We start from the raw sequence: 24,580 nt of genomic DNA, 5'->3' as shown, positions 1-24,580 counted from the left end.
GAAAAAAAAAAAAGAAAGCAGTATCTTTACTATTAGAAGTTAACTACATAATTGGGTAAAAGAGATTTGCTTCTTTTGTAATCAGATATTTCATGAACAAGTGTACACATTGTTTTCTATGTCAAGACATACTAACAATAACACCAAACCCAAAACCCATTGCCATCGAGTAGATTCAGACTCATAGCAGCCCTACAGGACAGAGTAGGACTGCCTCACAGGGTTTTCCAAGGCTGTAAATCTTTATGTAAGCAGACTGCCACATCTTTCTCCTGCAGAGTGGTTGGTAGGTTTGAATCGCCAACCTTTCGGTTAGCAGCCCAGCGCTTAACCACTGTGCCACCGGTGGTCATGCCCATACTTATTGCCATCGAGTCGATTCTCACTCGTAGTACCCTATAGGACAAAGGAGAACTGCTCCCATAGGGTTTCTAAAAGCTGTAAATCTTCAGGGAAGCAGACTACCACAATTGACTCCCATAGAGCAGCTGGTGGCTTCGAACCACTGACCTTTCAGTTAGCAACCAAGAACTTTTACCACTGTGCCACTGCCACCATGGTTAACACTAGTGCCTGAATACTGCTTCATTATAAGGGTGTACCAAATTATATGAACCAATTCCATATTATAGGTCATATAATTTGTTTATAATTTTACTGTGAATTAAAAACTGTGGGCACAGTGGTTAACAAGTTGGCTGCTAACCAAAAAGTCGACAGTATGAATTCACAGCTGCTCTTTGGAAACACTATGGGGCAGTTCTACTCTGCCTTATAGGGTCTTTATGAGTGGGAATCGACTGGAGGGCAATGGTTTTTTTTTTTTTTTTTTTTTCCAATTTGGGGATTAATAGCTTTGTAATTGAATATGAGCACACATTGCTTTATATGTACTTATGGACTATATGGAGCCCTGGTGGCTCAGTGGTTAAGAGCTCAGCTGTTAAACAAAAGGTTGGCAGTTTGAATCCACCAGTCGCTCCTTGGAAACCCTATGGGATAGTTCCAGTCTGTCCTATAGGGTCGCTATGAGTTGGAATCTACTCAACACCAACTGGTTTTTATGGACTGTATATGGTATATATTTTTTAAATATGGTATAAGCTTCACTCATATGAAATACCAGCTGTATGACATATTAAATTATTTCAGACACTTGCGTTTATGTTTCACAGTTTGTGTTTCCCGAGGATAAAAAAAAGCTCCCAGAAAAATACCCAGTGATTACATATATTCACGCACGTTCTAGGCTACTATTATTACTATTGCTTTTTTATGTTTTAATTTCATATGACTATTCTCTTACAAAACATAGGTAGGCTCACTTTTTAGAATCCTTATCTAGTTACTATTTTAAAATTGGGTTTGGTACTAAATCCAAAGCAATAGTAAATATATGGTGAATATGGGAAACTTTAATTTGTTACTGAAAATATTGGGATTTTTCTAGTCTTTCCTTAATAAACCTGGAAGTAGATCTTATGCTAAGACAAACATTTTTGCCTTATTGAGTATATTTCCTACTGCACCATACTATGTCTTAAAACATTTTTAAAAATCAGTATGATATTTTAAATTTTAATCCGTGTTATTTGCTAAATTTTTCTTTTCTTTAATTGAAACAGTGATCTATTGAAACACTCCTGATTTTGGAAATAAATTCCATGTGACTATGGTGTATTATTCTTTTAATTTATTCTTAAATTTTACATAAAATACTTCCATTATGATTTGTGTTGATACACATTGAGATATTAGACTGTATTTGTATTTTTCAACTGTTTTGTCAGCTTTACCCTCAGTTTAATGACAATCTTTTAATAATGAGTTTTTCTATTTTTCCAAATATCCTGAACCAGTTACAAAATGTAGTAGAAAATAAGATGCATCTACAATAGTAATTAATAATTAAAAATTTCTGGGAAATAGGATAATCAATAAGGCAGAAGATCTTTTAAAAGAGCATTTCTAAATTCAGAGAAGTGCATTAGACAGCTGCTACGATCATTTAGTCAGATGGTTTTTCATGTATGCGAGGCAATCTAACTCTTCAAGGTGAGAATTCTCTACAAAATAATCAGTAAGTACAAAGCAATTTCCAACAAGAATTCTTGTAGGATTGTTAAGTAACTAAGGAAACTAATAACAATATTTATATGGAAGAATAGATATTTATACACAGTTAAGTTAATTTGGAAAGAAATAAAAGGGTGAACTTGTTAATGTTAATGGTGGTGGAATAATTTGGAAAATAATAGTGAGAATGGTTACACAACTTGAAGAATGTAAACAATGTCACTGAATTGTACATGGAGAATTTGTTAAAATGGTGTACTCTTTGCTGTGTATATTTTCATCAAAAATTAAATTAAAAAAAAGGATGAACTTGTCTATCAGATTTTAAGATATGCTACAAAGCCACATAGTAACAAAAACACTGTAATGATACTGGTGTAGGAAAAGCCTAATAATTAGCAAAATAGACTAGAACATCAAAAACAGACCTAAGAAATTAGTACATGACAGGGAATCATCACAAATCAGGAGACAAAGCATCATTGTTATGACATGAGTTTAGGAATATTAGCTAATTATATAGAAAAAAAGTAAAGTTGTATCCTCACCTGCCTCTGTAAGTTCAAGAACTGCATCCAAAAGGCACAAATGTAAAGAAATGAAGACAGGGCAAAAAATCTTTATTGTACACTGTAGATATAAATATTCTGTGTTTTTCCTCTCAGAATAGTAAATATCTTTTCTTTCTCTCTCTCTCTCCTGCCTTCCCTCTCTGACTTCTAAAAATTAGATATTATATAATAAATTTTACATTTTCTATACTGATATTAACCCATTGCCATTGAGTCGATTCCAACTCATAGTGACCTTATAGGACAGAGTAGAACTGCCTTATAGAGTTTCCAAGGAGTGCCTGGTGGATTTGAACTGCTGACCTTTTGGTTAGCAGCCGTAGCACTTAACCACTATGCCACCAGGGTTTCCATATTGATATTAGGAAACTATATTCCATCCAGAATAAATATGCCAGAATATTCTGGAAATTTTGGGGAAAGGAGAGGGTGAGGTGGGCAGTAGCACAGGAAATGGGGGTGGTAGTGAATATTTATACCACAAAGTCATAACTGTTTTAATGCTAGAATATTTAAAATAATACTTTGTTTTTATAACTATCTTAGTTACCTAGTGCTGCTATAACAGAAATACCACAAGTGGATGGCTTTAACAATAGAAGTTTATTCTCTCACAGTCCAATAGGGTAGAAGTGCAAATTCAGGGTACTGGCTACAGAGGAAGGCATTCTCTCTCTGTCAGTTCTGGAGGAAGACTCTTGTAATCAGTTTTCCCTTAGTCTGGGAGCATCTCAGCGCAGGATCCTCATGTCGAAAAGATGAGCTCTGCTGTCGGTGCTGCTTTCTTAATGATATGAGGTCCCCATGTCTCTCTGCTCGTTTCTGTCATTTATATCTCAAAAGAGATTGGCTTAAGACACTATCTAATCTTGTAGATCTCATCCATATAACTGCTGATAATTCATCTCATTAACATCATAGTGATAGGATTTACAGCACATAGGTAAATCACATCAGATGACAAAATGGTAGACAATCATACAATACTGGGAATCATGACCTAGCCAAGTTGACAGATATTTTGGGGGGACACAATTCAATCCATGACAACAACATTGATTCTTTATATTACATAACAAGAAATGTTCTTCATTTTTCATCTCCAAAGCGTTCTTTTATAAAGAAAAAAAAATTATCATGCCTAATATAAAGTAGGTAAAATAAATTTGCATATACCTCAACAATAATCAATTCTCCCTGAATCAATTAAAAATATGATTTTCAGAAAAAATATTGTAGTAAATATTATTTTTTTTGTAACAGACAAAAAACATCCAAACAAGAACAACAAAAAAAAGCTATCTATTCAGCAGTCTGTATAGCAAGGGAGTCAGTCAGCCACCATCACTTGCCTTTGACAGAGGCTCAAAGGCAGGCAGAGGAGTGGGAAAGGTTTATAGTGGAAAGAAGTGAAGGCTCCAGGCATTCCCTGATTGGGGGCTGTTGGCATGGGAAAGCTGGAGGCAGGTTAACTAGAAGTAGGGCATTTTATGTGATTGTTTACAGGAGCACATTTTGCTTTCTCTGGTTGGTTCTAAGTAGGAAGCAAGACAAAAATTAAGGAAGCTGTCAGTTACTAGTCAGAATCGACTAGACAGCAATGGGTTTTTGGTTTTGATCAGTTATCAATTAAATTCTGGCCATTTTGGGCCCACTGTTACGGGGATTGCTGTTTGGCTCCCTGGACTGGCAGCTGCAGACAGTGGTTAATCTTCCTAGGATGAATGCAGCAGAGGTTGTGGGTCAGAGCTCCATTTTTAAATATGCTGTCCTCATTGTCATGGTAGCTCAGTGGTTAAGAGCTCAGGCTGCTAACCAAAAGGTCGGCAGTTCAAATCCACCAGCCACTCCTTGGAATCCCTATATGGGCAGTTCTACTCTGTCCTATAGGGTTGCTATGAGTCAGAATTGACTCTATAGCAGTGAATTCTGGCCACTGTCTGTTCAGTCTCCCAAAGTGTAGTTTTAAAAAATAGAGAAAATTATACAATTAATTAAAAGTTTAAACCTATTTCTGAGCTAGAATAAGAAAAATATTTTTTAAATGATGATAATGGTTATCATCACATCCGTGATAATGAAAAAAAAAATTAATCCAAAATATAGATGACAGAAAATGTGAACAAACCAGAGCACAGCCAAGATGGCAGACTAGCCAGATGCAGTAAGCCACTTAGCTGCAACAAAGACCTGAAAACCCAAGCAAAAGGGTTACCAATGTCAAACCAAGAAACTTGAACTTTAAATGAAGGAATAAAGTGTTAGATTGGAAGTCACTGAGAAGAAGAAACCAATAGAAAACAGGGAAGAACTAGAGATACAGAATGGAAGATCCTGACCAAACAGCATGACTCAGTGTTGCCATCTTGGAATAAAGCCAACAACCCCTCATGCAGAAAGGCACCTCCACGAAATTTCCTATAGGAGATAAAGGTACGGTGTGGACACACCCAAGACTAGTAAGACCACATTTGCTAGTTGCAACTCAAGGAAAAGCCCAGAGTCTCTCACCCAGTAACCACAAGAGCATGCTCCTGTAACACCTACCCCTCTGGAGAACAGCGGCTATAACCACCCCGCTGTGGCAACCTTGACTGCTGGGAACCAGAGTACCAACCTACCCTATTACCCTCCTCCATCTAGCCCCCTCTGATGCTGTCTTTGCCTCCCTAACCCTCTCCTCTGCCCTGTCACCTGCAGCCCCAAGAGGACCTGGGCCAGACCCCAAGCCCCTTCCTGCCAGTTCCAGATCCCTCCCTGCCACTCACCACAACCCCTAGAAGAGCTGGGCCAGACCCCAGGGTACTTCCCACAGCTCTAGACCCCTCCCACCACCAGCTGCAGCCCCAAGGGGACCCAGCCTAGACCCTAAACCTCTTCCTGCTGGCTCAGGATCTGCCCCGCAGACCACAGAGGACCTTTTCAGTCCCCTGCCGGGTTCAAACTGCAGACAAATGACTTACCTCTGTCCCTTCCATTCCTGCTGGGTCTGTCTTGCTGCACCATAGCTGAGCAACCAGCCCTGCACACCAGGACAAAGTGGTAAGAACTATCATGCCTACAGAAAAATAAACAACAAAGCACACCTGGCCCACTCACCCAGATGTAGCCAAACAAAACAAAAATACAAGATGAAACGAAGAAACCTACAATAAATAAATAAAGGAAATAATACCTGAATGTCTCAGAGACTACATACAACATCAAAATATATTTAAAAAACCAAACAAAAAACAGGACAAGATGGTTCCAGTAAGCTACCAGAATAAAGCACCAGCTGACCTTCCTACAGAAGAAAAGTCACTGGAATTACCTGATAGGGAATGAAAAGTCTAATATTCAGGGTTCTTCAAGAGATTAGGAAAAAGATTAAGGAAAACACAAACAAAATCATGGAAAACACAGACAAAACCAATTAAAACATAGTAAAAACAGACAAAATCAAAGAAAACACTGACAAATCAGTAGAAGAACTCAGAAAATATAGAAGAGCAAAATGTCAAAATAAATAATTAGAAAGTATACAAAGCACCAATTAAAAATCCAAAAGATAAACAACAAAATTTCAGAAATGGACAAGGTAATAGAATGTTTTAGGAGCAAATTTGAAACAATGGAAGACTGAATCAGTGGAATTGAAGACAAATCCATGGATGCCACTTTATTTGAGGAAAAAATCAGAGAAAAAAATGAAGAAGAATGAAGAAAACCTAAGAACTACCAAGAGCAAAAAGTTGCACATGATCAGAGTAGCAGGAGAAAATGGAAAACACAGATAGGATCATTGAAGATTTGCTGATAGAAAACTTCCCTAATATCATGAAAGCTCAAAAGCTAAACATCCAAGAAGTTGAACAAGTCCCCTATAGTATAGACCCCAAAAGAAAGTAACCAAGACATATCATAACCACAATTCTCAAAACCAAAGACAAAGCAAAAACCTTGAAAGCATCTTAGGAAAAACGAAAAGTCACATATAAAGGGGAAACAATAAGACTAAGCTCTGATTACTTGACAGAAACCATGCAGGCAAGAAGGCAATAGGAGGAGATACAAAAAAAACTTGAAAGAAAAAAAATCGCCAACCAAGAATAATATATCCTGCAAAACTCTCTCTCAAATATGATGGTGAAATTAGAACATTTCTAGATAAACAGAAATTAAGGGAATTTGTAAAAACCTAACTGAACTTACAGGAATTATTAAAAGGAGTCCTTCAGTGAGAGAATCTGAATCCAGGACACTGGTAAGTATCAGCAAAATACCAACCTAGGTAATGAACTCTCCAGGATAAGACAAAAACTAAAAGATTCAAAAGAGGGAACTAGAGATGCCAATCTGTAAATGACAACAATGTCAGAACAATAAAAGGGGGAATACATGGTGTAGATGTAGGAATTTCAAAAGGAGAGGAATTGAAGGCTATATCAAGTAACAAAAGACTGGTTCAAACTTAGGAAGATTAGGGTAAATTTCAAGGTAACCACAAAGAAAGTTAAACAAACCTTATCATGAAAATAAAGAAAAAAAATTACATACTCAGTAAAAACAAAATCTAAAATAACAACAAAATAAAAAAGAAAAGAAATTTCACAAATGAAAGGAACTCAGCACAGGAGAGTAAGAAACAAAGAAAATGTCAGTACCACACACAAAAAAGTACAACAAATTATCGCAATAAGCTCACACTTACTGATAATCACACTGAACATAAATTGCTTAAATGCATCTGCAAAGAGACAGACAGTGACAGAATGGATGAAAAAACAGAACCTATCAATATGCTGTCTACAAGAGACATGCCTTAGACACAAAGACGTAAATATATTAAAAATCAAAGGATGGAAAAAAAATATATCAAGCAAACAGCAACCAAAAAAGAGCAGAAGTAGCAATACTAACCTGAGATAAAATAGACTTTAAGGCAAAATTCACCATAAAAGACAAGGAAGGACATTATATAATGATTAAAGGTACAGTCCACCATGATGACATAAACATAATAAATATCGATGCACCCAATGACAGGGCTCCAAAATACATAAAACAAACTCTAGCAGACCTGAAAAGAGAAATTGACAGTTCCACAAGAATAGCAGGAAATTTGAACACACCACTCTTGGTAAAGGACAGAACATCTAGAAAGAAACTCAGTAAAGATCGTAAGACCACAATCATTTGTCTTGACCTCATAGACATATGTAGAACACTCCTTCCAACAGCAGCAAAGTATATATTCTTCTCCAATGCACATGGAACTTTATAATAGGTCACCTCTTAGGCCACAAAGCAACCCTCAACAAAATCCAAAACTTTGAGATAATACAAAGCAGCAAAGAAGCTTCTCCAATCACAATGCCAAAAAAGTAGAAATTAATAACAGGAAGACCAAGGGGAAAAAAAAAATCAAATACATGGAAACTAAATAACACCCTGCTTAAAAGCCACTGAGTAACACAAGAAATCAAAGATGGAATAAAAAAACTACTAGAATCAAATGAGAACGAAAACACATTACACTACAACATATGGCACACAGCTAAGGCAGTGCTCAGAGGTCAATTTATAGCAATAGGAGGACACATCAAAAAGAAAAAATAGGAACATTATCCCTACAATTAGAACAAATAGAGAACAGCAAAAGAAGCCCACAGCCACCAAAAGAAAGGAAATAATAAAGATCAGAGCAGAAATGAATGAAATAGAGAATAAAAAACAATTGAAAGAATCAATAAAATCAAAAGTTGGTTCTTTGAAAGAATCAACAAAATCAACAAACCACTGGCCAAACTGACAAAAGAAAAGCAAAAACGGAAGCAAATAACCCAAGTAAGAAATGAAATGGGGGACATTACAATAGATCCAATTGAAATAAAAAGGATGATAACAGAGTACTATGAAAAACTGTACTCCAACAAAACTGAAAGCCTAGAAGAAACAGACAGATTTCTAGGAACATACTACCTACCAAAACTAACACAAACTGAGGATGAAAATCTGAACAGACCCATAACAAGAGAAGAGATTGAAAAGGTAATTAAAAACAAAAACAAAAACTCTCAACAGCAAAAAGTCTTGGCTCAGATGGCTTCATAGACAAGACCTGTACCAGTACCACTCAAACTTTTTCAGAACATAGAAAACGAAAGGATACTTCTGAATTCATTCTATGAAGCCAGCATAACCCTAATACCAAAATCAGGCAAAGACACCACTAAAAAAAAAAAAAAATACAAACCAACATGTCTCATAAATATACATGCAAAAATTCTCAACAAAATTCTAGCCGAAAGAATTCAGCACCATATTAAAAAAAAAAAAAAATACACCATGACCAAGTGGGATTCATACTAGGTATGCAAGAATGGTTTAACATTGGAAAACAAATCAATGTAATCCAATACATAAATAAAAGACTCACATGATCATCTCAATGAACACAGAAAAGGCATTTGATAAAGTCCAACACCCATTCTTGATAAAAACTCTCAATAAGCTAGGAATGGAAAGGAAATTTCTGAACATAATAAAGAAGCAGTTGGTTAAGAGTTCAGCTGCTAACCAAGAAATTGGCAGTTCAAATCCACTAGCCACTCCTTGGAAGCCGTATGGGACAATTCTACTCTGTCCTGTAGGGTTGTTATGAGTCAGAATTTACTTGATCTCAATAGGTTTTTTGTTTGTTTGTTTGTTTTGGTTTCATACAAAACCAACAGCTTACATCATTCTCAATGGAGAGAGGCCGAAAACATTCCTCTGGAGAATGGGAACAAGACAAGGATACCCTTTATCACCACTTCTATTTAACATTGTGCTTGAAGTCCTAGCTAGGTAAAAAAAAGAAATAAAGGGCATCCAAATTGGTAGGGAAGAAGCAAAACTATCCCTATTTGTGGATGACGTGATACTATACATAAAGAACCCTAAAGATTCCATGAGAACTAATAGAAAGATTCAGCAGATTAGCAGGATATAAGATAAATATACAAAAGTCAGATAGATTCCTATACACCAATAAAGAGAACTACAAAAAAGAAACCAGGAAAGCAATACCATTTATAATAGCCCCTAAAAAAAAAAAAAAAAAAAAAGGCAAGTTAGGAATAAATCTAACCAGGGATGTAAAAGAACTATACAAAAAGACCTACATAAATGGAAAAACATTCTATGTTCAAGGATAGGTAGACTCAACATTGTGAAAATGTCAATTCTACCCAAAACAATCTAAAAATACAATGCAATCCTGATCTAAATACAACAGTATTCTTAACCAGATCAAAAAATTAATCATTAACTTATATGGAAAGGAAAGAGACCCCTGATAATTAAAGCACTATTGAAGAAAAAGAGCAAAGTAGGGGGCCTTGCACTACCTGACCTCAGAACTTACTATACAGCTAAGGTAGTTAAAATAGCATAGTACAGGTACAGTGACAGGCACATTGACCAATGGGACAGAATCAAGAACCTAGATGTAAATCCATCCACCTACAATTACCTGATTTCCAACAAAGGCCCAAAGTACATTAAATGGGGAAAAGACAGTCTTTTAAACAAATGGTGCTGGCAAAACTGGATGTCCATCTGTGAATAATTCAAAAAGGACCCATACCTCACACCACATACAAAATGTAATTCAAAATGGATCAAAGACCTAAATATAAAACCAAAAACTGTAAAGATCATAGAAGAAAAAAATAGATCAATAGCAGGGGCCTAATATATGGCATAAGCAGCATACAAACCATAATTAACAATACACAAACACCAGAAGATAAGCTAGATCAAAGGAATCTCCTAAAACTTAAACACTTATGCTCATCAAAAGACTTCATCAAAAGAGTAAAAAGAGAACACACAGACTGGGAAAAAAATTTTTGGCTATGACATATCTGACAAAGGTCTAATCTCCAAAATCTACCAGAAAATCCAACACCTCTGCAATAAAAAGACAAACAATCCAATTAGAAAATAGGCAAAGGAAATGAACAGACACTTCACCAAAGGAGACATTCAAGAGGCTTAACAGACACATAAGGAAATGCTCATGATCACTAGTCATTAAAGAAATGCAAATGAAACTACAATGAGGTACTATCTAACCCAACATTACTGGCACGAATGAAAAAAAAAAAAAACAAATGTTGGAGAAGTTGCAGGGAGCTTGGAACTTTTATGCACTGCTGGTGGGAATGAAAATGGTACAGCCATTTTGGAAAATGATATGTGTTTCCTTAAGAAGCTGGAAATAGAAATACCATATGATTCAGCAATCCCACTCCTAAGAATCTATTCTAGAGAAATAAGACCCTTCACGTGAATAGACACATGCACACACTTGTTCATTGTATCATGATTGGCAATAGCAAAAGTATGGAAACAACTTCAGTGCCCATCAACAGATGAATGGATGAACAAACTATGGTACATACACACAACGAAATACTATGCATTGATAAAGAACAATGAATGAAGAAGCTGGGCTCACAACATAGATGAACCTGGAGGGCATTATGCTCAGTGAAATAAGTCAATCACAACAGGATAAACACTGTATGAGGCCACTATTATAAAACCATATGAAAATGTTTCCACACAAAAAGAAACAATCTTTGAAGGTTACTTGAGAGGGAAAGTGGAGAAGGAAAAACACTAACTAGATAGTAGATAAGTGGTAACTATGGTGAAGTGTAAGACAGTACACAGTCCTGGGGATATAACATAGCTTGACCAGAAAAGGAAAAATGAAGAAAAAATAAACTGTGAGCAAACCAATAGCCATCGCAGTCGCTGTTCCATCTTCCCTGAGTTAGGTCAGTAATTATGCTGGTTTGTTTACTTGCATCATCTCATATAATCCTATTTCAAACCTCTGAGGAAGTTATTATCTCTGTTTTACAGATGAGGAACCTAAGGCTTAAGTATGTGAGTAGTCTCTTCTTTCAAATGGGGGATTTGACCTCGGAAAGTGTGGCTTTGGATCCATAACCACACCCTAGGAGTAATGTCTACTGAATTGAAGTGGGGTGAGTTTAACATTATGGTTATGATTAAGGACAATCGTTTTAACAAAAGCTAAAAAAAAAAAAAAAAGTATATGGTAGAATTCTGGCTTCCAAATATCAGTATACAAATTATAAAATTAATTATATCATATTATCTCACTTTTAGAAGTCAAAGAGGGAAGGCAGAAAAGAGGAGGGGAGAGAAAAAGAAGAGGGGTGACCTATTTACTATTCTGGGAGGAAAAATACAAAATACTTCTATGTCTATAGCATACACTTAAGGTGTTTTGTCCCATATTTATCCCTTATGTTATTTTCCAAATTCTGTATACTAAATATTTACTCCTTTTAAATAGGAATAAAGGTAATTATCTGGCAAAAGAACAATGATTTTTCTTTAATTCTACATGTGGCTAATTAATATATTTATAATGCTTTGGATGATAACGTTTAGGTATCATACAGGTTTGATAGGAAATAAGTGTCTGTTTACATATGATTTAATTTTTATTGTAAATTAGGTAACATTTTACTATTCAAGAAATAACAAAAGTCTATGAACTCACCACCAAATGTAATAAACGTTAGCTCTGCTTTGGATCTAAATTTCTTTTAAAAAGTAAAAAATTATCAATATAGGAAAGTCCTCTTTGTATCACTCCCCAATATCATTCTTTCATATGGTCTCCAAAAGCAATTATTAAAACATAAAAATTGTATTTCTATAACTGTATCATACAAGAATACATTTACAGGTTATTAATATCATATATTAGTGTTTTATGTTTTTGTTGTTGTTAGTGTGGTTTAGTTGTTCTGATTCATAGCAACCCTATGTACAACAGAAGGAAACACTGCCCAGTCCTGGGCCATCCTCACAATCGTTGCTATGCTTGACCCCACCGTTGCAGCCACTGTTTCAATCCATTTCATTAAGGATCTTCGTCTCTTTTGCTGACCCTTTACTTTACCAAGCATGATGTCCTTCTCCAGGAACTGATTCCTCCTGATAACATATCCAAAATACATGAGACAAAGTCTCGCCATCTTGGCTTCTAAGAAACATTCTGGCTGTACTTCTTCCAAAACAGACTTGTTTGTTCTTCTGGCAGTCCATAGTATATTCAGTATTCTTCGCCAATGCCATAATTCAAAGGAATCAATTCTTCAGTCTTCCTTATTCATTGTCCAATTTTTGAACGCACATGAAAAAAAATTTTTTTTTTTTTGCGATTAAAAATACCATGATTTGGGTCAGGCACACCTTAGCCTTCAAAGTGACGTCTTTGTTTTTGAACACTTTAAAGAGGTATTTTCCACCAGATCTGAGCAATGGCAATATGTCATTTGATTTCTTGACTGCTGTTTCCATGAGCATTGATTGTGGATCCAAGTAAAATATTCTCAGTAGCTTCAATATTTTCTCCATTTATCATGATGTTGTTGGTCCAATTGTGAAGATCTTTCTTTTCTTTATGTTGAGACACAATATGTTTTGATTTTTTATCACTTATCATGTTGGGAGAAGCCCTTGTGGTTCAGTGCTGCTAACCAAAGGGTTGGTTGGTTCGAGTCCATGGGAGAAAGATGTGGCAGTTTGCTTCCATAAAGATTTACAGCTTTGAAAACCCTATGGGGCAGATCTAGTCTCTCTTGTAGGGTCTTTCAGAGTTAGAATTGACTCAATGTCAATGGGTTTGGGTTTTGGGGTTCGTTGTTGGGCTTTATCCATCTCCATATAGATAGATAGTTGATAGACAGATGGTAGATAGATAGATAGATAGATAGATAGATAGATAGATAGATAGATAGATAGATAGATAGATAGATAGATAGATAGATAGATGATAGATAGATAGATAGATAGATAGATAGATAGATAGATAGATAGATAGATAGATAGATAGATAGATAGATAGATAGATAGACAGATAGACAGATGGTAGATAGATAGATGATAGATAGATGGGTGGGTGGGTAGGTAGATAGATGATAGGTAGATAGATAGATGAGAGATGATAGGTAGATGATAGATAAGATAGATAGATGATAGATAAGATAGATGATAGACAGATAGATAGCTTGATAGGTAGGTAGGTAGATAAATAGAGGTATAGATATAGATGTATATTCTTATTTTTTTAAATTTTGATGTATATTCTTAGTTTTTTAAAAATTATATATAGGTATAATTCTATCTTAAGAATACAAAACAAATAATTTATCAAATCCTGCTTTTGGGGTCAATTAGGCTGTTTCCAATGTTATTTTCTATCTGAACATGCAATACCCTTCAATTATTTTTATGCTGTCCAAGCCCTGGTGGCACAGTGGTTAAGAACTCGGCTACTAACCAAAAGGTCAGCAGTTCGAATCCACCAGCTGTCCCTTGGGAACCTTATGGCAGTAGGCCTACTCTGACCTATAGGGTTGCTATGAGTCAGAATTGACTCAGTGGCAACAGGTTTGTTTTTTTGTTTGTTTATACCTAACTAAGAAACTCATTAGTTTGGATTAAGACTTTGTCTTCTGTGAAAATTTGCTATAGAAAATAGGTGTCATTAACAGAAAAAGATAAGAATGGAATTAAAATTTTTCATTAGGAGACAATTATAAATTATTTTGGGTTCTCGAGTATTTGTAATAGGGAGAATTCAATGCATGAATTGGCTACACCAGTATGAGGTAGCAGAGAACCCAAACAGTGGAATGTAAATTAACCCTGAGATTAGAAACAGCAATAAAATACTACCACCCCTAGACTGGAGAACCAAAAGGAGTGAAGAGACTAGGATCATCTGGGGCAATCTGGGCCAGAGTAGGCCGGCCACTGGAGCTGTAGTGAAAGGGAAGAGGGCACCACTGCTAGAGGAGCCTATCACAGTATAGAGGGAGGCAGAAATACCCTGGCTTCCCCTTTCTCTTTCATTCTAATCTCTTGCTAGCGTCTCCCACTTGGGAGCCAGTTGATATGAGAGTCTGGAAGGGGAAGGGAGTGAGCTTGCACTCTGGAGGAGGAAGAGACAGGGGGTGGGGACATTCCTCAATAAGATGGTCCCTGCATAGTTAAATGTTAAACCAAGGAAATGGTCCCTATAGTGGTCCCTAACTTGATAAGGTCCCTAACTTGATAAGGTCCCCAACTTGGTAATTAAACATTAAGCAAAGGAAATAGTCTCTATAGGGGTCCCTGACTTGGCTGTTAAACGTTAATTGGAAGAGATAAGAGACAAGAAGTGTATAAAAACCCTAAGAAAATGACTATTGGGGCTCTCAGACTCTCTCTATATCTGAGTAGTCCACTTGATGCTCCCTAGTCAAGTGTACTTTTGCTACTAACCCTCTGTTAGCTAATAAACCTCTGCTCCCTTGGCACTATTTGTCTCAGTGTTTGAATTCTTTCCTACACCAAAAACAAGAACTGAGGCTACTCTCCGGTAACATATTCTGGTGCCATGACTCGATCCAAAACTTCCTCCTTCTTCATACGGAAAGTAGTGAGTCCACCTGAGAGTGCGGGCTTTCTTTTTTTTCCTTTCCAGCCCTGCGCTTAGGCACCCTACCTCTGTGAGTGTGTGTGCGTGCGTGTGTGTGTGTGTGTGTGTGTGTTTTGTTTCTTCTAGTAAGAGAGAGGTCTGAGAGATGCTAGAAAGATTGGTCTGTACTTGGTCTATTAACAAAAATACGGTAATAATGACTGACTCAGACTCCTAAGAAAAGAGGCACTACATCCCTCCCCTTTGCGGAGGTGTCTAGGTCAAACCCAAGATGTGCAGGGGTGCACAGGAATTATAATGAGTGTCTGGCTCTTTTAGGCTCCCAGAAAAAGAGGCACTCTCTCCCTCTGCTTTGCAGAGGTGTGTGGGTCAAACCGGAGAAGTGCAGGGGCCTCACAGGGACTTTCAACTTCCCTTAATTAACAACCAGGCTGGTCCGGAGATGTGCACATAAGGGTTGGCAGCCCAGCGCTCCGAGCCTTCCTGACTGTCTTAGACAACTGGGAGAGAAACTGAGACATGTAAGAGAAGCGCCCTCTAGGACTCCGGCTCACAAAGCAGCACATTTTGGGCCCAGAACACCTGACCCCGCTAACCTCAGCGAAAGTCATGCCAAGTCGGCGAGTCTCTTTAAGAGACCAGCCATCCATCTATCTTTTGCATCTCTCAGCCCCATCCAACTTCTAGCTAACATACTTACATCTATATCCTTCGTGCATGCTTTACAAAAGGGATCAGTGCCGTATTTGTAATAGGCTAAGGGATAATTGTACCGGAGGACCTCTCTCCCGTTCCTGTTTATACCACCATTGTGAAACGAAACACACGTGGCCTTTCCTTGATCAGCTCCTCCTGCTTTCATGTTATAAAAGAATGAATAGAGACACATCGGTCTGCCTCATTGAATCAAGAATCTTAAGGTTATTCATTAGACTAACTAAAGTTATATCTGTTACCCCCTTTACAAAGAATCTGAAAGTCCGAGAGTATACAAAGAAGTGGGCTGCAGGAGTCTACTTTTTGACAGCCCTCCGCACCCTGATTCCCTCTTCCAGTGTGCAGAAACAATTCACAAAGTATACAGAGAGGGACAGACATGAGGAATGGGTTTGTGGGTTCTACAGAGAAAAGGAAGGGAGAGGCCCAGAAAATAATAAGATTACCCCGCCTTGGGTATGGATAGAAGAGGGACTCCCACAAATGCTAAATAATCTCATATGCCCAATTCCAAGAGACCCCCAAGATTATGCAGTGTGTCAGGGGGTGAGACAATCAAGGTGTCAGCTTCAATGCATAGTAAGGTTTGCCAATGAAATGAGGACTTCCCAGACAGAGAAAATAAGTTTCTAGGCCAGAAACTTCAAGATGGGCTACACGGTAAGACTAATTAATTCTGGAAGCCAAGGTCTGAGAAGAGACGCCTTCTCCAGGCAGTGACTTAACACCGGGGGCACAGGAGATGTCCTACCTCCTATGACTCACTCTGTTCCTTTCCAGATGGGAAACCAAAACTTGGTACCACCGGCTTCGCCTCAGGGATCTATCCTCAAAAAAAAAAAAAAAAAAAAAGGGACAGATTTGACCCTCAAACCCTGAAGAAAAAGAGATTAGTTTTCTTTTGTAACATGGTGTGGGCTCAATATAAATTGAGAGATAAAGAAATCTGGCCAGAACCTTATCTTCAGGCCTATATTATGTATGTATAAATACAGATTATATATGCCTACCCACAAATTGGATGGGATTATGCACAGTAAGACATGTCCTTCCTCCTGTGTCTTTAGCTGAAACAAGAGCTCCTATCCCTTTACCTTTAAGCACCACTCATAGAGTGACAAAAAGAGCAGGGCCCCTAATTCCCATATTAATAGGACTTAGAAGCCTTATTGGAACAGCCGGCCTCACAGCCAGTACCATCGGGGTGATAGGAACTGCTCAAGTTTATACAAATCTCTCACTTGAACTAGCCCAGCTCAATACCCAGGTAACAGCCTCTATAGCTACTCTACAAACCCAGATAAATTCTTTGGCAGCTGTAGTACTTCAAAATCAAAGAGGAGTAGACATGTTGGTGGCAGGCCAGGGGGTTATATGCACCACACTAGGTGAACAATGCTGCTTTTGGGTGAACCAAACTGGCCAAGTCCAAGAACATATTTGCCACTTCTTAGATAAGGCCAGACTACTCCAAACACAAGCTGAACAAAGATAGAACTCTTGGCTAATACCGTTCCTTCGCCCTTTAATGTCTTTGATTCTTCTTTTACTGTTTGGATCCTGCCTCTTTAAAATACTGACTCGTTTTATATCCTCCAAGTTACAAAAGTTTCAATTGCAGATGGCTGTAATTCAGACATTTACAAATAATACAAGCCCTTTGGATCAAGCTGCCCAACGCTTCCACCCTTGGCTCCCAAAGTCAAGCAAACCCCTCATTAAAAAACAAGTCCCTCTCCTAGGGCCAGATCTATACCCCAATGACAGCAAGAAGTAGCTACAGGAGACAGACCACCCCGCTTCAACAACCCCAAAGATTTGGGAGAATGGTACTTGAGGGGGGAAAGATGTAACGGGTTAGGGAGAGAGCTTGCACTTGGGAGGAGGAAGAGACAGGGGGTGGGGACATTCCTCAATAAGATGGTGACTTGTACTTAAATGTTAAGCCAAGGAAATGGTCCCTATAGGGGTCCCTAACTTGATAAGGTCCCTAACTTGGTAATTAAACATTAAGCCAAGGAAATAGTCTCTATAGGGGTCCCTGACTTGGCTGTTAAACGTTAACTGGGAGAGATAAGAGACAAGAAGGGTATAAAAACCCTAAGAAAATGACTATTGGAGCTCTCAGACTATATCTGATTAGCCCTGTTGATGCTCCCTAGTCAAATGTACTTTTGCTACTAACCCTCTGTTTGCTAATAAACCTCTTCTCATTTGGCACTATTTGTCTCAGTGTCTGAATTCTTTCCCACACTGAAGACAAGAACCAAGGCTATACTCTGGTAACAAGTCTATGCAAAAGCCTTTAGGGGGCCAGTCCTCCTGTAATACAAAGACAATGAGTGATCTGAGGGCAAACCAATGACCAGTTAATCTGACCAATCCTTTACCCCATTTTGGCACTAAAGTTGGAAAAATAGTTTATAGAAGGAGGACTCTGAAAGAGTCAATGCATTATTTGTTTCTAAGTGTTTACTACCATGTACCTATTAGAAGGAAACCCTGGTGGCATAGTGGTTAAGTGCTACAGCTGCTAACCAAAAGGCACGGCAGTGCAAATCCGCCAGGCGCTCCTTGGAAACTCTACGGGGCAGCTCTACTCTGTCTTATAGGGTCTCTATGAGTTGGAATCGACTCGATGGCACTTGGTTCAGTTTTTTGGTTTATCCCATTAGAAAATGTTTTTTGGACCTGCAGCTCCAATACAGTCATGTGTCACTTAACATCCTGTGAAATAGGATACATTCTGTGAAATAGAGCATTATGTGATTTGGACATTGTGAAAATGCCATATTATGTACAGGCTATCTTGGGTTATGAATGTCTGACTTGCGTGCAACCCATAGTTACAAACTGCCTCCTGTAAAGCCTATTATATTAAAAATTCAAGGTACGTACAATGATTCGTAATAATAAATGGGTACTACTTTGTGACGTGCATCAAAACATTATTATCATTTTTACTGTATTATTGTACCCCAAATTTTTAATATAATAGACTTTGGTTTGTAACTACTGGCTGATATAAGTTGGATGTTCATAACCTGAGCACTGCCCATATAACCTTATGGGACCATGGATGTATACGCAGTTGGACGTTGCCTGAACAGATGTTATATGGCACATGGCTGTATATTAATTTTTAATATTCAAAGTAAATACATGTATTACTCCATATGTTTATATCCTTTGTAGAATATAAACTGAAAGAGAAGTTATAAGAGCTTCAAAATAAATGTGCATAAGATTTCTAGTATGTCCTTCCTGCACCCCAGTGGATCATTTAAAACTTGGAATGCACACCATCTGCTTTGGAGATAATTATAAAAATCATTGTCTATTCTTTAAGAAGTGATAGCAATGCTGTATGTAGGGCATACTTACTTTGTGATATGACTTAACCATTTCTAAAAAGAGTTAATGTATTTGCATTTCTCTCCTTTAATACTGGCTATTAGAGTGCACTTCCTTCCCATCATTTCTTCAGTCTATAGGACAGTTCTTAGATGCTCAGTAGCTCTGTTTTTACTTCTGGCATGTACACACAGATATGTGCATGTCCGTACACATAAGTACAACACACAAAATTTCACTAACAAAAATTTTAGAAATAAATTAAAAAATAGATCTATTAAGAAGCTCTCAAAATAGTAAGAAATGGATGAATGACCTTAACTGGCTTTGCAAGCTTATTATGAAAAAAACTGAAGAATGTTCTTACTCCTGAAATTTAATTGTGCTTTCTCTTTCCCTAAGAGAAAAAAAAAAATTTTTTTTTTCTCTTAGGGACACATTTATAGCAAAAATACGTGTGTGTGTGTGTGTTTCGAAAATGGTGTAAAACTGATTTCTTTCTCGTAGAAGCAGAAGCACAAGCCTCTGTGGCTATCTCTCTAGAGACCCACCTCCCTCTCCAATATAGCAATGGGAAGTTGTCTGGGAAGGAGAGCTCCAGAGACACATGTTGAGTAAATAAGGTGAACACCAACAACCTGAAGATAGCTTGAGTAAAGGGATTACAGGAGAGAGCGATTACCAGGTTACCCACAGATGATTCTTCCACTGCCTGTCCTGGAACTGGAACCGAGATTGAATCTTCATCAAAACCACCAACATCCCCTACAGCTGGATTGTCATTCTTCCTAGAAGGTAGCCTTTCTTTCTCATGTGATGGAAAAAATAAAGGAAGCTGCTTTTCACGTATAACCCAATATTTACTAAATTCATAAACCGAAAAACAAAACCCATTGCCATCGAGTTGATTCCGACTCATAATGACCCTATAGGACAGTAAAACTGCCCCACACGTTTTCCAAGGAGTTCCTGGTGGATTCAAACTGCTGACCTTTTGGTTAGCAGCTGTAGCTCTTAACCACTACGCCACCAGGGTTTCATGGAAAATTGACTGCTTTCTCTTTGCAACCATAAAATCCCTCAACCACATCTTGATTAACAGGAATGTGAAACAGAAAGGAAAGAGTTTCAGGATGGAGTCTTCTTGGAAAATACTGCTTCTTCTTGGACACAAATTCATGTGGCAAAGAAACTTGACAATGTAGCATTATATGATACAAAGTGATGCCACTTGCCCATTGTCTTTCTCCCAGTAGAAATCTAATCCTTCAACAACAGTGTTCTTTCTCCCTTTACTGTATAGAGGGATTTTAGCCAGTTAAGGTCAATGTCAATACCAGTGCATTATAGCATTGAGCACTTTTACTTTACCACCAATACATGGCCAGTTAGACAAATGCTAAAAAAATGTGTCCACTAGAGTGTTTTCTTCATTTGTTATAATTCTGGACACTGTAATATTCTCCACTCAAAACACATAATAGTTTCATCTTGGCAAAATTTCAGAATCATTACAATGAATATCAAAGAAAATGTGCCACATATTCTCTTTAAACTGGACCATGCAATAATTGCCTGAGATCCAGCTTAATGGCCTAGGAATCTTAAAAGTAAGTTTTTGTTTTGTGTTTTCTGGTTAGGATTTTTGAGGGAAAAGCAGAAATTTTTAGTACAGAGGTTTTTTGTGTTTGTTTTCTTTTTTAAAGTAGGTTATTTAGACTTGAATCCCATGGTAATCAACCTGCTCTGGTAATTTTGGGGACCCCAAAATTGACTGTTCAGGAGTACGCACTTCCATAACTACATTTCTTAATCTTTGCAAATAGTTTAAACTACATTTTTAATTCTACGCAGTTTACTTTGTGCAAAGTCAATGGATTGTATTACAACAACAACAACCTGTTTCCATAGAGTTGATTTCAACTCATAGCAACCCTATAGGACATAGTAGAACTGCCCCATAGGATTTCCAAGGAGCAGCTGGTAGGTGGATTCGAACTGCTGACCTCTAGGTTAGCGGCAGAATTCTTAACCACTGTGCCACCAGGGCTTCAGTGAATTGTATCAGGGGAAGGAATTTGTCTAGTCTTGTAATAAAAGCATAAAACATATGGACCACAAGGGGTGAGGGAATGAGTGGGGGAGATAACTTGCTAATTGAGGACACTGAATTTGATTCTTCCAGAGAACAACATTTATAAAGACTAATGACTCAAATAACAGCAGTTTTTCTTAGCTCTATTGCCAGTTGTACCTTCAGTAGTTATTTGCTTCATAGGAAAGCAATGATACTAGTTACAGTCATATCTGTTTTTGTTTAAATATTCCTGTTCTTGTCTCTGTGTGTATAACTTTGTATACTCTCTCATACTCTGTTCATTCAAAGTGACTTTCGACTTATCTATTATATCTGTCAAAGAGAAAAATTATTAACAGACATCTTACTTTGATTTTAACGTTTTCTTACCCATGAAACCAGATATTCACTGTAAAGAATTTCCTGACCAAAATGAATCCTGAGTAGAAGGGCAGACCGTCTTGTGATCTGATATCAGTTGATCTTAGTAAAACGGGGAGGGCAGGGTTCAATCAATTATGTTAAGATTTTCTCCCTCCTCATTTCTTTATAAGCCTCATTGCACCTAACGTCTTTGAGCCATTTGCTTTTTTTGAAATCAAAATGGTTTTTTTTATATGCATATAAAAATAACTGCTCAGCATATATCTGTTTTCCAATTTACTGAGTATTATTTTTAGCATATTTATTGTCTATTACATATCTATATTCATAGCAATCATTTATTTTCAATGTCTTTGCCTTTTCACAGTATGTACATTGTTGGTCTTCAGGTAGTTTGGTATATATCCCAAATCTGTTTTAGTGTATGATTCTAATGTTAATTCTGTTTTTATATGTTTTCTCTCACTGCATTTGATATATTCATGACTTTATGCATTTGTCTCTTTATATAACAAATCAACCTATCATAATTTTTACATTATTTTTTCTGTTATTTCTCTTTATATTTACTGTCTCCAAATGCTTAAGTTTTAATCAGTTTCTTGCTTTTCTATTGGTTATGGTATCCTATTTTCTTCCCACAGGAATAAAGTAAGGTTGACCAAGAAAGGCGATTTACAATGAAGAAGCCATGAAAGGAACAAATGTTAGCAACCCAGCAGGTTTCATCTTACTGGGCTTTTCTGACCAGCCCCAGTTGGAGATGGTTCTCCTTCCAGTCATCTCTATCATGTACATCCTGACATTGATGGGGAACACAGCCATCATACTGGTCTCATACTTGAACCCCAAACTCCACACACCCATGTACTTCTTCCTCTCTAATCTCTCCTTCCTGGACCTCTGTTTCACTACCAGTGTTGTCCCACAGATGCTTTGGAATCTCAAGGGCCCTGAGAAGACCATTAGTTACACTGGTTGTGTGACCCAGCTATACATTGCTTTGGGGCTGGGCTCCATGGAGTATATCCTCCTAACTGTTATGGCCTATGACCGCTTAGTGCTATCTGTCGACCCCTTCACTATGGTGTCATCATGCACCCCAAGCTTCTTTGGCAACTAGCAGCTATGGCCTGGATCAGTGCTTTTGTGGAGTCCACAGTTCAGACTATCCTTACTTTCCAATTGCCTCTCTGCAGCCACCACAGGGTGGATGATTTTGCATATGAGGGGCCTGCACTTATTAAAATTGCCTGTGTGGACACAACCTTCCTGGAAGATGAGCTCTCCGTAGCTAGTGTCCTGTATGTGGTTATTCCTCTAGGACTTATTTTGGTCTCCTATGGCTGCATTGTGAGGAGGGTGCTAAGAATAAAATCAGCTGAAGGCAGAAGGAAAGCATTTGGGACCTGTGGGTCTCACATGATTGTTGTGGTTTTGTTCTTTGGAACAATAATTTCTGTCTACATACAACCCAAGAGCAAGTACACACAGAAACACAGTAAATTCCTCACCCTCTTCAATACTGTAGTGACTCCCTCACTTAATCCTTTGATCTACACCTTGAGAAACAAAGAGGTTAAGTGGGCTGTGAAAAGGCTGCTGGTTAGAGACCCAAGTTAGGGAGAAATGTGAGATATACTTGTCTCAGGAAAAGACAACTTTCATTGCAGTCAGCGAGAAAAAGGCATAGTATGCTGACCATGCTATCTAATTGAAATGTGGATTCCAGACTAACAGCTGGTTTTTGAGAAAAACATCTTTTTCCCTGGTGGTCAAAACCAGGGTGTGAAACCATATGCCCTGTGGAACCCTAACCAAGTGACCATCTAAAACCCTGAAAATACCGGACTCCGTAAGAGTACTGTCTCAGTTCTGGTGTCAGCAAGGTATTTTTTCTTTTCACAAGATAGACAAAAAAAAACAAACAACAACAACAAAAACACAAACATCTTGTGGCCATGATATAAGCATCCTGTGAAACTATCTGTAATCACTATTAATAATCAGTAATCAATCAGACTGTGATTATTACAACATTCATTAATTTTCCTGTAACTACCCTCCCTATGGTTTGGGTCCTTTTTTTACCCTGTAAGAACAATTGTATAACAAAACTGCCCCTGGACTGCCTGGTTCTATTTTCAATGGGCTATTTGTTTCCCCAGCTGCAGTTGTTTTAAACCCTTAATAAATCTGTTTTAACTTAAAACATTAAAGTTTTTTCTCTGCTGCATACTGGTGCAATTCCTCAGATGCTGGGAAGTGTTAGGCACATCTCATTGCGGCTTCTCCCTTCATTTAGGAGGAGCAAAGCTAAATCACCTAAATAGAAGTGGGTGTGAACTGGCCTTTTAATGACATTCTAAAGTTACCTGGAAACCCTGGTGGTGTAGTAGTTAAGAGCTATGGCTGCTAATCAAGAGGTTGGCAGTTTGAATCTACCAGGTTCTCCCTGGAAACCCTATGGGGCAGTTCTACTCTGTCCAACAGAATTGCTATGAGTCGGAATCAACTTGATGGCAATGGGTTTGGTTTTTTGGAAGTTAACTACTCTAAATCCTTCTTATCGTCTCTTCTGGAAATGTCATGTGTCTGCCTTTTACCTACTTTGTAAATGAAAAATAGTCTATGAAAAAATATCTATAGGTACATGCATGTATATATCTTTTGTATACTTTAATAATCCTAGAGTTGTTGCTCTAGGGACTGGCTAATGAGTGCCATGACTGACATACCCAGAAACCCAGTGCCATCGAGTTGATTCCAACTCATAGTGACCCTATAGGAGAGAGTAGAACTGCCCCATAGAGTTTCCACAGAGCACCTGACGGATTTGAACTGTTATGACAAACCTATTTTCATATCATCAGGGTAAATCTTCTACTTCATGGAGAT

General features: G+C 37.7%; 1 pseudogene; it reads left to right on the top strand.

Annotated features, from left to right (window-relative positions):
* The first annotated feature begins 22,373 nt into the window (after positions 1-22,373).
* Positions 22,374-23,305, top strand: LOC126065033 (olfactory receptor 2H2-like; annotated as a pseudogene).
* The last annotated feature ends 1,275 nt before the right edge of the window (positions 23,306-24,580 follow it).

The sequence above is a fragment of the Elephas maximus genome, chromosome 1 (assembly GCF_024166365.1).
Source record: "Elephas maximus indicus isolate mEleMax1 chromosome 1, mEleMax1 primary haplotype, whole genome shotgun sequence".
In the NCBI taxonomy this organism is placed as follows: Eukaryota; Metazoa; Chordata; class Mammalia; order Proboscidea; family Elephantidae; genus Elephas; species Elephas maximus.
This window is presented reverse-complemented; position numbering and strand designations above follow the sequence as displayed.